This window comes from Nomascus leucogenys, chromosome 4, assembly GCF_006542625.1.
Source record: "Nomascus leucogenys isolate Asia chromosome 4, Asia_NLE_v1, whole genome shotgun sequence".
Lineage (NCBI taxonomy): Eukaryota > Metazoa > Chordata > Mammalia > Primates > Hylobatidae > Nomascus > Nomascus leucogenys.
The window spans coordinates 130,875,381-130,889,920 of record NC_044384.1 but is presented as its reverse complement, the minus strand read 5'-3'; the positions used below and the strand labels follow the sequence as shown (position 1 = coordinate 130,889,920).

Sequence of the window (14,540 nt, the reverse complement as noted above, 5' to 3'; positions counted from 1 at the left end):
TTTTTTTATGGTTCCTCAAGGTGTGTCATTAGATTGTTAATCTGAGTTCTTTTTAACTTTTTGGTGTGGGTGTTAGCACTATAAACTTTCTTCTTGAAACTGCTTTAGCTGTGTTCCGGAGAGTCTGGTATGTTGCAACTTTGTTTTCATTAGTTCCAAAGAATTTCTTGATGTCTGCCTTATTTTTGTTCTTTATTCAAAGGTCACTCAGAAGCACATTGTTAAATTTCCATGTGATTTTATGCTTTTGAGAGATCTTCTTGGTATTGATTGTTATTTTTACTGTGCAGTGGTCCAAGAGTATGGTTAGTATGATTTCATCTTTTTTGAATTTGTTGATAATTGTTTCATGGCTGAGTGTGTCATTGATGTTAGAATATATGCCATGTGCAGATGAGAAGAGTGTAGATTCTGTTGTTGTCAGGTGGAGTATTCTGTAGATATCCTTTAGGTCCATTTGGTAAAATGTTGAGTTTATGTCCTGAGTATCTTTGTTAATATTCTGCCTCAGTGATCTGTCTAATACTATCAGTGAGTTGAAGTCTCTTACTATCATTGTGTGATTATCTAAGTATTTCAAGTCTCTAAGAATGTGTTTCGTGAATCTGGGTTCTCCTGTGTTGAGTGCATATATACTTAAGAGAGTTAATTAAGTCTTCTTGTTGAATTGAATGCTTTATCATTATGTAATGCCCTTCTTTGTCCTTTTTGATCATTGTTGATTTAAAGACTGTTTTGTCTGAAATAAGACTAGCAACCACTGCTATCTTTTTTGTTTTCCATTTGCTAGACAGATTTTTCTCCAACTCTTTATGTTGAACCTATGAGTGTCCTTGCATGTAAGATGGATCTCTTGAAGACATCATACAGTAGGGTCTTGCTTCATTATTCACTTGACACTCTGCCTTTTAAGTGGGGCGTATGGTCCGTTTATATTCAAGGTTAATATTGATATTGGTGGATTTGATCCTGTTATCATACTGTTAGCTGGCTGTTATGTACACTTGACTCTGTAATTGCTTTATAGTGTCAGTGGTCTATGTACTTAATTGTGTTTTTGTGGTGGCCTGTAATGGTCTTCTGTTACTGTGTTTAGCACTCCCTTAAGCACCTTTTCTCAGGCCAGTTTTGTGGTAATAAATTGCCTTACCATGTTATGGTCTAAAAAGGATTTTATCTCTCCTTTACTCATGAAACTTGGTTTGGCTGGATAGGTTTTGTTCATTTTTTAAATACTTTTTTCTTTATTTTGGTCTGAGTTGTTTTAAGAACTGGTCATCAAGCTCTGAGATTCTTTTTTCCCTCAGATGAGTATACTCTGCTGTTCATACTTCCAGTTGTGTTATAAAAATATGCAATGCAATAAAAATTTGCATGTCATCCTCACACAGGGGCCATGCTAACCTTCTCTGTATTTTTCCGATGTTATTAATAGTACATGTGCTGCTGAGGTGGGTACTACATTCTTTTTCACAGCTATGTAGTATTCCATGCACCATATTTTCATTATCTAATCCACTGTTGATGGACACCTAGGTTGGATCCGTATATTTGCTATTGTGAGTAGTGCTACAGTGAACATACAAGTATAAGTGCTTTTTGGTAGAATGATTTATTTTCCTTTTGCTATATACCCAGTAATGGGATTGCTGGGTCAAATGGTAATTCTATTTTAAGTTCCTTGAGAAAATTTCAAACTGCTTTCCATAATGGATGCACTAGTTTATATTTCCACAGTATATAAGCATTTCCCTTTCTCCACAACCTTGCCAGCATCTGTTATTTTTTGACTTTTCAGTAACAGCCGTTCTGACTAGTGCAACTCATTGTGGTTTTGATTCCCATTTCTTTGATGATTAGTGATATTCATATGTGTGTCAGTCATCTGCATGTCTTCTTTTGAGAAATGTCTGTTCATCCCCTTTGCCCATTTTTATTAGGGTTATTAATCTTTTGCTTGTTGAATTGTTTAAGTTCCTTATGGATTCTGGAAATTAGACTTTTGTCAGATGCAATGTTTGCAAATATTTTATCCATTCTGTAAGTTGTCTGTTTTCTCTGTTGATAGCTTCTTTTGCTGTATATAAGCTCTTTAGTTTAATTAGATCCCACTTGTCAATTTTTGTTTTCATTACAACTGCTTTTGAGGACTTAATCATAAATTCTTTGCTAAGTCCAATGTCCAGAATGGTATTTTCTAAGTTTTCTCCTAGGATTTTTACAGTTTGAGGTCTTCCATTTAAATCTTTGATCAATCTTAATTAATTTTTGTATATGGTGAAAGGTAGGGATCCAGTTTCATTCTTTTGCATATGGCTAGGCAGTTATCTCAATACCATTTATTGGACAGGGAATCCTTTTTTCATTGTTTGTTTTGATAGCTTTGTTGAATATCAGGTGGCTGTATGTGTGTGGCTTTATTTCTGGTTTCTCTATTCTCTTCTTTTGGTCTATATGTCTGTTTTTGTAGCAGTATTATGTTGCTTTGGTTACTGTAGCCTTATAGTACAATATAGTTTAAATTCAGGTAATGTGATGAATCTGGGTTTGTTCTTTTTGTGTAGGATTGCACTGGCTATTTGACCTCTTTTTTTGGTTCTGTATGAATTTTAGAATAGTTATTTCTAATTATTTGAAAATGGATGTTGTTTAATAGGGATATTGTTAAGTTTGTAGATTGCTTTGGGCAGTATGGCCATTTTAGCAATATTGATTCTGCCAATTCATAAGTGTGGAAGATTTTTCCATTTGTTTATATCATCTCTGATTTCTTTCAGCAATGTTTTTAAATTCCCATTGTAGAGATCTTTCACCTATTTAGTTAGGTGTATTTCTAGATATTTTATTATTTTTTGGTGGCTAGTATAAATATAATTGCATTCTTAATTTGGCTCTCAGCTTGAATGTTATTGGTGTATAGAAATGCTACTGATTTTTGTACATTGATTTTGTATCCTGGAACTTTACTGAAGTTGTTTATCAGTTCCAGAAGCCTTTTGGCAGTCTTTAGGATTTTCTGGGTACAGGATTATATCATCAATGAAGAAAGATAGTTTGACTTTTTCTTTTCTTATTTGGATGCTTTTTTTCTTGTGCGTGATTGCTCTTGCTATCACTTACAGTGCTATGTTGAATAAGAATGGTGAGAAAGGACATCCTTGTCTTCTGCCAGTTCTCAAAGGGGACATCTTCCAGCTTTTCCTACTGAGTATGATATTGACTAAGGTTTTCTCATAGATGGCTGTTATTATTTTGAGTTATGTTCCTTCATTGCTTAGTTTGTTGAGAATTACCATGAAAATATGTTAGCTTTTATTGAAAACATGGATCTATTGGGATGATTGTATGGTTTTTGTTTTTAGTTTTGTATATATTGTGAATGACATTTATTGATTTGCTTAGGTTGAACCAACTTCGTATGCAAGAAATAAGGCCTACATCATTATGGTAATTAACTTTTTGACATGCTGCTGGATTCTATTTGCTAGTATTTTTTTGAGGATTTTTGTATCTTTATTCATCATGAATATTGGTCTATAGTTTTCTTTTTGTATTGTGTCTTTGCCAGATTTTGCTATCAGGGTGATTCTGGCTTCACAGAATTAGTTAGGGTGGAGTCCCTCCTTCACAATTCTTTAGGATAGTTTCAGCAATATTCTTACCCGCGCTTCTTTGTATGTCTGTATATTTTGAATCCATCTGGTCAAGGGCTTTATTATTTTTGGTAGGTTTTTTGTTACTGATTTAATTTCTGAAGTCAATGTTGATATGTTCGTGGTTTCACGTTCTTTTCAATTCAGTCTTTGCAGGTTGTGTGTTTCCAGGAATTTGTCCATTTCCTCCCGATTTTCTAATTTGTGTGGATAGAGGTATTCATAATAGTTTCTGAGGATCCTTTATATTTCGGTGAGATCCGTCATTATTTCTGATTCTGCATGTTTGGGTTTTCCCTCATTTTTTCTGTGTTAATCTAGCTAATGGTTAATTGATCTTATTTATTCTTTCAGAGAACCCACTTTTGTTTTATTTGATCCTTTGTATGAATTTTTGCCTTTCAATTTTGTTCAGTCTTGCTCCAATTATAATTATTTGTTTTCTTCTGCTAGCTTTGGCGTTACCTTGTTCTTGTTTTTCAAATTGCTCTAGATCTACTATTAGATTGTTAAATTGAGGTCTTTCTAACTTCTTGATGTAGGTGTGTTTGCTATTTTTTAGATGTCTATTAGGTCCAATTGTGCAAGTGTTTAATTTAGGTCCAGAGTTTCCTTGTCAGTTTTCTGCTGCAATGATCTGTCCAATTCTGTCAATGGAATGTTGAAATGCCACACTATTATTATGTGGCTGTGTAAATACTTTTGAAGGTCTAAAAGTACTTATTTTATGAATCTGGGTCATCCAACGTTTGGTGCATATATATTTAGAACTGTTAAATCTTCTTGTTGTATTGAATCCTTTATCATTATATATTACATTTCTTTACCTTTTTTTACTCTTGGTTTAAAGTCTGTTTTGGCTGATATAAGAATGGTGACCCCTGATCTTTTTTTATTTTCTGTTTCCATAATAGGACTATGTACGTAAATTTGTTTTTGTGGTAGCAAGTATCTTTCTTTCATTTCCATGTTTAGAACTCCCTTAAGAATCTCTTATGAGGCTGGCGTAGTGGTAATGAATCCCCTTAGCATTCGCTTGTCTGAAAAAGATTTTATTTCTCCTTCTCTTATGAAGGTTATTTTGGGGAGAAATGAAATTCTTAGTTAGAATTTCTTTTCTGTAGGGATGCTGAAAATAGGCCTCTAGTCTCTTCTGGCTGAAAAGACCATTGTTAGTCTGATGGGGTTCACTTTGTGCGCGATCTGACCATTTTCTCTAGCTGCCTTTAAGATTTTTTCTTTAGCTTTGACCTTGGACAGTCTGGGGTCTATATGCCTTTTTGATGTTTGTTTTGCATCGTATATCACAGGTATTCTCTTAATTTCTTGTGTTTGGATGTCTATCTCTATAGCAAGATAAAATAAATTTTCTTGAATTATTGCCTTAAATATGTTTTCCAGTTTGTTTACTTTCTCCCCTTCTCTCACAGGTATGCCAGTAAGTCTTAGGTTTCATTGTTTTAAAACTTTCAAAAAAATTTTGACTGAATGTGCTAGTTTGAAGAACCGGTTCAAGCTCTGAGTTTTTTCAATTCCAGAAGCTCTGATGCATTTCTTTTTAAGATGCGTGTCTCTTCCTTCTTTTCCTGAATTGTTGAGAAGTTTCTCTGTGTTGATTTTTAACTGTCTTGGATCTCATTAAGCTTTCTTGCAGTCCATGCTTCACATTTTCGGTCATTTTTCAGTTTTCATTTTCTTCAGGGACCACTGCTGCAGAGCTGATATGATTCTTTGGTGATGTCACACACAATATTCAGGCTTTTCATGATGACAGAACTCTTACCCTTCTCATCTCGAGACACTGGCACTTCCAATTTATGTAATTATTTTCATGTGTCTTTCTTTCCTTATAATGTTTTTTTTTTCCTTTCCCTTTTCCTACTTGCCTATGGGGTGTGACTGTAGAGAATGTTGCGTAGAGTCTTTTGGCTTTGCTTCTACAGTCCTATGCACTTCCGTCAGCAGGTTTTATATTGAACTGTGCAGTTTGATCTACAGGCCAGTAGATGGCGCTTACAGATAAGAACTGGCTATGGCCAATGTGGATGAGTATATACTGGATCTTTGTTTACTGGGAGACTCTCTGCTGAGAGCCAGCTTTAGGCAATGGGCTGATCCGTGAAGTGAACAGTGGTCTGAGCTCCCTGGTAAACCCTGTAGGAGAGGATGAAGATAGGCAGGGCCAGATTAGGCAGGACTGCCTACAGGTTCCCTGATGGCAGGCACAAGCACCAACACCAAAAAGGAGATCCAGTGAGTGGCCACCAAGTTTTTAGTGGGGAAATCTCTGGCTTCAAGTCTCTGCATGAGGGTGGGGCAGCCTAAACTCCTGTTCCAGAAGAATGGGTGTTCCAGATGTCTGGAGATCTTCCTGGGCGTGGAGCATAGAGGGTCCTGCTGCACCACAATCTCTGCACAGGAAGGGTGGGGAGATTCAGACTGCTAATCCACGTGAGCAGGTGCTCCAAAAGCTGGAGATATGCCCGGGCATGGAGCAAGGAGGTCCTCACTTCACTATAGTCTCTGCGAAGTGGAGTTCAGACTGCTGATCCAGGTGGGTGGGTGCTCTGAATGCCAAGAGATTCTTAGCAGACTTTATTACTTTCAGACAGTATAATTACTGTCAGAAATACCATAAATGGCAGGGCATGCTGTGTACTATGATTCCAGGTGGTGTCTTTTATATGATAGTCTAATTTAGTCTCTATGCTAATGGAATCCCTGGAGTTGTACAGGGCCCTGCTTTCCCAAACTTACATGGCAGCCTTCACACTGTTGAGGTCACTGTGGCCATGATGTTACTTCCAGCTTTCCCATAATTAACTGCTTCCTGCTCCAGGCTCTTTTGCATTTACTGATGTTTTCTAGAGCCACTTTATTCCTATGACTTGTTTAGAAAACAGTGTTTGTTCACCACTAAAAATACTCTGTCTTTATGACCAAGAAGAGTAAATGTTGGACAGCAGTGTTAGATATGATGATCACACTGTTTATTTTTGAAGTGTTTGAAGATAAACCTTGATGGAGGCAGAATGAAGAGTAAAAAGAATTTGGCCTAAGGATTGCTAACTGTGTAACCTTGGGCAAGATGCTTAAACTCTTTGGAGCCCTTAATTATGTTGTATGCAGAATGGAGATAATAATGTATTTGCTTTTCTTTTGGTGAAGATTAAATGAGATAATAGATGTAAAGTGTTTGAAACAGGGTCTAACACTTATTAGCACTATGTATTAGCTGCTCAAAAGTTATAAATTGTCTTCTTATCATCCTTTTTATCTTGATTATTGAAGTTTTTAAATTTGATACATTAACCTGCACATTGTGCACATGTACCCTAAAACTTAAAGTATAATAATAATAAAAAAAAAAGATTTCATGTCTTTTTTGGGTATATTAAGTCTTTTACCATAATGTCGTGTTCCTTTCTGTATTTAGTAATTTTCTTTCTTTTCTCTGAAGTCTACTTTATCTGCTATTCGTATAGCTATACAGCTTTTTTGTGATTGTTTTCATGGTATATATATTTTCTTCTATTTACTTTTTACCTACTTATATCAGTATATTTGAAATGAATTTCTTGTAGACAGCAGATAGCTGAGTCATTTTGAACTATATTCTGATAATTTTTTTTAATATAAAGCATTTATATTTTAATTGGTGTCTTTAAGCCCTTCATATTTAATGTAATTTTTGATGTCAGGATTTAAGCTGCCACTTCATTGTTTTGTCTGTCTTGTTTTTGTTTCTCTCTTTCTGTTTTCTTACCTTTCTGTGGGTTACTGAAATAATTTTTAGTGTTACATTTTTCCTTATCTGTAGTGTGCGTGTATTTTCTTGTGTATGTTTTAAAAATACTTTCCTTAGTGATTGCTCTAGAGATTACCCTATATTCCAATTTAAAGTTGCACTAAATTATATACATAAAGCTCAAATCAGCATACTCCAAATCTGCCGCACATTTTCCTCCCATCCTACTGGGCCATGGGGAGAGAAAAGTATACATTCAGTGATATGTATAAACCTTCTCAAGTAAGTGTGTAAATTATATAATTATGTATTTTAAAGTAGAAAAATAGTATGTGTCATTGTAAAAATAAAGGGTAACTTCTTCTTATTTGCCATTTCCCATTCTTTTTGATACTTATCTACACATATAATCATATGAAAATTCTTCTTTTTTTTATTTTTTATTTTTTGCAGACAGAGTGTCATTCTGTCACCCAGGCTGTAGTGCAGTGGTGCAATCCCGGCTCACTGCAACCTCTGCCTCCTGGGTTCCAGCGATTCTCCTTCCTCAGCCTCCCAAGTAGCTGGGATTACTGGCGTGTGCCACCACACCAGCTAATTTTTTTTTTTTTTTTTTTGAGACGGAGTCTAGCTCTGTCATTAGTCTGGAGTGCAGTGGCATGATCTCAGCTCACTGCAACCTCCACCTCCTTGGTTCAAGTGATTCTTTTGCCTCACCCTCCCAAGTAGCTGGGACTACAGGTGCACGCCACCACACCCAGCTGATTTTTTTATTTTTAGTAGAGGTGAGGTTTCACCATTTTGGCCAGGATGGTCTCGGTCTCTTGACCTTGTGATCTGCCTGCCTCAGCCTCCCAAAGTGCTGGGATTACAGGTGTGGGCCACCACATCCAGCCTAAGTAGAACTTTTTATTTGATTTATTTTCACTGTTCAAGAGCCAGGGCACTGGCAGATTTCATGACCAAATATTAGAACCATGACAACTCAGGAAACCGAGTCCATTTCCTCTAAGTACCACCTATTTAGAGTCAGAAGGAACCTCCCCTGAATTTTGTAGGAATTATTTCCTTGCTTTAAAAAATATCATCACAACCTTTTGTGCCTTAGTAAACAAAATAGTCCATTTTATGCCTGTTTTTGAACTATATACAAATGAAAACATACGATTATGTTCTTTTGTATTTTGATGGTTTTGCTCAGTATTATAGCTATGAAATTCATTCATGTGGTTTTGAGTAGATATAAATCAATAGGAAAAAGATACATAGCTCAATAGGAAAATTGGGAAAATACTTACATGGACATTTCAAAAAGAAGGAAATTCATTGGTTAAAAATGATATTTAAAAATATACCACCTCATTTGTAATCAGGAACATGCCAGTGAAAACCACTATGTAATACATCCACCAGATTAAAAAAAATGGAGCAACACTGTGTGAGGATGAAAAGCAGTGAGAATTTTTTTTTTGTGTGTGTGGGTAAATTGTGTAATTTCATAGGAAGACTGTCCTGTTTACTGTCTTTTCTCTGTGCAGGAGCGTCTGTGTGCAGACACAAGCACAGTAGCAGCAGGACTTGCGAAGCCTGTGGCCGTGTACTTACCCCTTTCTCTAAGGAAGATGTAAGGACTTCAACATAAGCTCATTTTATTATTGTTGTTATTATGCTTTAAGTTCTGGGATACATGTGCAGAACGCACAGGCTTGTTACATAGGTATACACATGTCATGGGGGTTTGCTGCACCCATTAACTTGTCATCTACATTAGGTATTAAGAGCAGTAAGAATTTTTATATACTACTGATAGGTGCAAAATTCAGTACAACCATTTTGGAAAATCCCCCTGGCATAATGCTGGGTAATATACCAGAAATTCCTCTCTTCTGTATATAATATAGAAACACTGGGGTATACGTAAATCAAGATTCTTGTGCAAGAATATTTATAATAATATTTTTCACAGTTGCTCCAAGTGGGAAGGAACTGGATAAATCAATTGTAGTAGATTCATAAATAGAAAACCATATGGCAACAAAAATAAGCAAGCTACATCTGCTTTAGATTTCTGTGAATCAAATTTATTGCTTTCTTATCCATTTCATCAGTTTTCTACTGTATCTAGTGACATTTTGGAAATTTACTTGAACTAACATAAACTATGGAAATTTTTTATTTTGCATATTTTGAACCTGATGGTTTACCATATATATACTAACTTCTTAAATCAAGTATTTTATGGCATTTGTTTCAGCTCAAAGAACAAAGCAAAGTAGAAAAATGTAGTGCTAGGTTCACTGGCTCTCAACAGGTCAGCACAGTGCAATCCTGCCTGACATGCACTATAACCCATTTGCCTTTGCAAAAGGTCACTGGGAATTTCAGAAAACAAAATGCAGGCAGAGATCAAACTAGTAGGAAGAATTCAATGGAAAGGGCAAACACCAGCCAATTTGGCATTATGTTGAGAAGCTATACCTATACCTATTTTTTTTTTAAACTTGTGATAGGGCATAAAAGCTGGTGAATGAGTTTCAAACTCTTAGAGTCTCCCTGTCTCTTTCTTTTTCTTTCTTTCTTTCTTCTTTTTTTTTTAACCATGAAGAGTTGATGAGGATTGGGGATAAGGTAAGTGCTCCCTCCCTAGCCCCTCAAAATCCTGGTGGAGCACTAAGCATTCTACAGCTGGTTTATACTTAGAAGATTTCATGCAAAGCTTATGGAAAGTAACCTGATATTACACCACAGCTTTCTTCAACATCAGTCTACAACCGTTCCAACAGCAGTGCATGTTTTCAGGGTTGATTTTATGTAACTAGGCATTGCTGTCTGGCAAAGCTCTGACATGGTGCCTCCTCAAGTTAGTTCTAACTAATTAGTGTTAGAGATAATAATAGGAGCAATTTGCTCACCTGCTTTTGATAGCATTTGCTAAGTTTTCTAGGCATAAGTACCAGACTTAAATGGCAGCATACCAGGATTATAGGCATATTGGAGAATTTCAATTATATTTCCAAGGGAGAATTTGGCTTTCAAACTCAAGCTTCCATTTGTCTCAAAGTATAAAATCACTGCACTGCATAGTAAATTTGTTGTAGTGCTTTTTGAAAGAGAGGAAATTCAGACTATTAAACGAAGATTCACAGAAATGTCTACTAAGTGATGCCCCAATAACTGTCTGCCTGATTTTATACCCTCTCCTTTGCTTGATCCAAGATCCACTCTTCAGCCTGCTTGACTGAGACATCTGTAGCTAATCTGAGTTCACTTAGTACTCCCCTTCTGGAGTGGAGGGGTTAACATTAGTTTACCAAGTCTGATCTTGACCCTTGTGGGTAAGTCTCCTGCAATATGGACCAAGGTTATTTAAGCCCTGAGTGTTTGCTCAATGTTGGATTTTAGGTCACCATATCCTCCTCATCAGTCACTGAGTCTTCACTTTTCCCATCTGTAAAATGAAGAAATGGGACTACATGGCTCTTACATCTAGATTGGTTAACTTAGACCTGAGCTTGTTTTTGGACAAAAGGCTTTTTCTTTCTTTCTCTCTTTTTTTTGATAGAGTTTCGCTCTTGTCGCCCAGGCTGGAGTGCAATGGCACAATCTCGGCTCAGCACAGTCTCAGCTCACTGCAACCTCCGCCTCCGGGTTCAAGGAATTCTTCTGCCTCAGCCTCCTGAGTAGCTGGGATTACAGGCATGCACCACCATGCCCAGCTAATTTTGTATTTTTAGTAGAGACAGGGTTTCTCCATGTTGGTCAGGCTGATCTTGAACTCCCAACCTTGGGTGGTCCACAGGCCTCGGCCTCCCAAAGTGCTGGGATTACAGGCCTGAGCCACTGCGCCCAAACCTGACGTGAGGCTCTTTACTCCAGTCTTTATGACGCTAAGTTCTTCCATTCAGGCTGAGACTCCTCAGGCTGGAAAAATACTCTAAGGAGCAAAATCCCCTAATATTCTGCCTTATCTTGGTGAAACATTTCATTTCATAAAGATCCAGCAAGTCTTGCACTAGAGTATATCCTGAATATTCACAAAGACAGCTAACATGGACAACAGTTTAAAATGTTACTTTATATTTTTAAGATTGGGAGTTCCTAACTTTAGACCCATGGACTATGAAATTTGTGTCTGTGTGTATGTGTATGCACACATTTTTTAATTGTCTTTTGGAAAAGAGCGTCTGGTGCTTCTGTCAGTGTCTTTACTGAAAGACTTGAGAACCTCTGAATTGAGGTGTTAGTTTTTTGCATATTAGAAAGGCATACGTTTAGACACAGTTTCTAAATTTAGTTAATGAACTGTGTATTGAGCATATGGAGGCACATGTTAAGCAAAAATCTTCCTACTTTCTTTTCAAACTTCAGTATTTTAATTTTAATGCAGCAAATATTTTCATGATTGAATTTATTTCCCATCAATATTGATTTCTATCTCCACTTCATTTTCCTTCTCTGCCTTACCTCTTTCTTACTCTCCCCCATTGTTTCTTTGACCTTCTTTATTCTTTTCTTCTTCTTCTATTCCCTCTCTCTCCTCCCCATCCAGTTTTCTTTTCTATATCTCTAGTCTCAAATGGTTTTACAGCAGAAATGACATGTTCTTCACTATTGTATTCTCAGTCCCCAGGAGACTTCCTGGTATACAGTAGTATGCCATTTATTAAATAAATATATGAATGAAGCATCCAGAATGGATGCTGTTCTTATTCTATCAATTATGAGGCAATCAGGTTTAATGTAGGAGAATGTTGAAAGTGTTTTTCAAGAAGGGTTCTGAGTGATATGTGGATCAAGAAAGTAAGATTTGCTAAAAGACTTTCCACATATGAGAAATCCCCCTGGGTTTTGAGATGTTTATTTTGGTAGCCAGTTTCCAAGATGGCCTCTAATGGCTTCTGCCTGGTGTTCACACCCTTTTGAACACCTTCCCATTGTATCTAATGGTCTGTGTCTAAAAGTCACACCCTTTTGTGCCCCCTTCCCATTGTATCAGCATTGGACTGTGTGACCAATAGTGTATAGGAGAATGGCGGTATGTCACTTCTGCAGTAAGTAACTTATATTAGTTGTTGAATGACATGTTTGGGTGGTGACAGACAAGTTAATGATCTGATATTAGCTCATAAAGCTGAAGAACATCTACTTTTGCTTTTGCTGATTAATACTCAGGTTGGGGCAGTCACAAATCTTACAACTATGTTATGAGCTTGAGGAAATAACTTTCCTCTTTGGAATTTCATTTTATCATATGTATAATGAAAAACATAGACAGTCTAATACTATGTAATTTTTCTAGTATAGTGTATGTGGAATTTATCAGTTTTTTGGTTGAAAACCTGAATCACTGGAAAAAAGGAGCACCTTTAATAGATATTACATTCATTGATGTTGATTCTGGGAATTTTAAGTTTAGATTAATGTGCTTTGAGAACTTCGTATTGAGAGTCTGATATCTTTTGCTGATATTTTTGATGGGTGAAATTATTTTGTTTAAAACAAAGAGTAAAGAAAAGGGGAAAAAAGAAAAATGGCATAGGGTTGATCACACCATTTTATGAGTTTATGTGGCATGACTTTTAATTTTTTTTTAATTTCAATAGGTTTTTGGGGAACAGATGGTATTTGGTTACATGAATAAGTTCTTTAGTGGTGACTTCTATGATTTTGGTGCACCCATCATGCAAGCAGTGTACACTGTACCCAGTGTGTAGCCTTTTATTCCTCACCCCACTCCCACCCTTTCCCTGAGTTCCCAAAGTCCAGTGTATCATTCTTATACCTTTGCATCCGTATAGCTTAGCTCCCACATATAAGTGAGACTATACGATGGTTGGTTTTCCATTTCTGAGTTACTTCATTTAGAATAGTAGTCTCCAATTTTATCCAGTTCACTGCAAATGCCATTATTTCTTTTGCCGTGCAGAAGGTTTTTAGTTTAATTAAGTCCCATCTATTTATCTTTGTTTGTTACATTTGCTTTTGGTTTCTTGATAATGAAGTCTTTGCCTAAGCCAATGTCTAAAAGGGTTTTTCCAATGTTATCTTCTAGAATTTTTATGGTTTCAGGTCTCAGACTTAAGTTTTTGATCCATCTTTAGTTGATTTTTGTTGTATAAGGTGAGAGATGAAGATCAAGATTCCTTCTTCTTTGTGTGGCTTGCCAATTATCTCAGCACCATTTGTTGAATAGGGTATCATTTTCCCACTTTATGTTTCTGTTTGTTTTGTCAAAGATCAGTTGGCTGTAAGTATTTGGCTTTATTTCTTGTTTTCCCCTTTATTCTGTTCCATTGGTCAATGTGCCTATTTTTATACCAGTACCATGCTGTTTTGGTAACTATAGGCAGGTACTATAGTTTGAAGTTGAGCAATGGGATGTCTCCTTTTTTTTCTTTTTGCTTAGTCTTGCTTTGACTATGTGGGCTCTTTTTTGGTTCCGTATGAATTTTACGATTTTTTTTTCTAGTTCTGTGAAGAATGGTGGTGGTATTTTGATGGGAATTGCATTGAATTTGTAGATTGCTTTTGGCTGTATGGTCATTTTCACAATATTCATTCTACCCATCCCTGAGCATGGATTGTGTTTCCATTTGTTTGTGTCATCTATGATTTCATTTAGCAATGATTTGTAGTTTTCCCTGTAGAGATTTTTGACCTCCTTTGCTAGGTATATTCCTAAGTATTTTATTTTTTGCTATTGTAAAAGGGGTTGAGTTCTTGATTTGACTCTCAGCTTGTTTGCTGTTGGTGTATAGTAGAGCTACTGATTTATCTACATTAATTTTGTATCCTGAAACTTTGCTGAATTCATCTACCAGCTTTAGGAGCTTATTAGATGAGTCTTTAGGGTTTTTTAGGTATACAATCATATCATAAACAAGCAGCGACAGTTTGACTTCCTCTTTACCAATTTGAATGCCCTTTATTTCTTTCTCTTGCCTGATTGCTCTGACTAGGACTTCCAGTACTATGTTGAAAAGAAGTGGTGAAAATGGGCATCCTTGTCTTGATTCATTTCTCAGGGGTAATGCTTTCTACTTTTCCCCGTTCAGTATAATGTTGGCTGTGGGTTTGTCTTAGATGGTTTTTATTACCTTAAGATATGTCCATTCTATGCCAATTTTACTAAGGGTTTT

General features: G+C 36.2%; 1 pseudogene; it reads right to left on the bottom strand.

Moving 5' to 3' along the window:
* Positions 1 to 1,346: 1,346 nt before the first annotated feature.
* LOC115834895 lies at positions 1,347 to 1,444 on the bottom strand (annotated as a pseudogene).
* Positions 1,445 to 14,540: the final 13,096 nt, after the last annotated feature.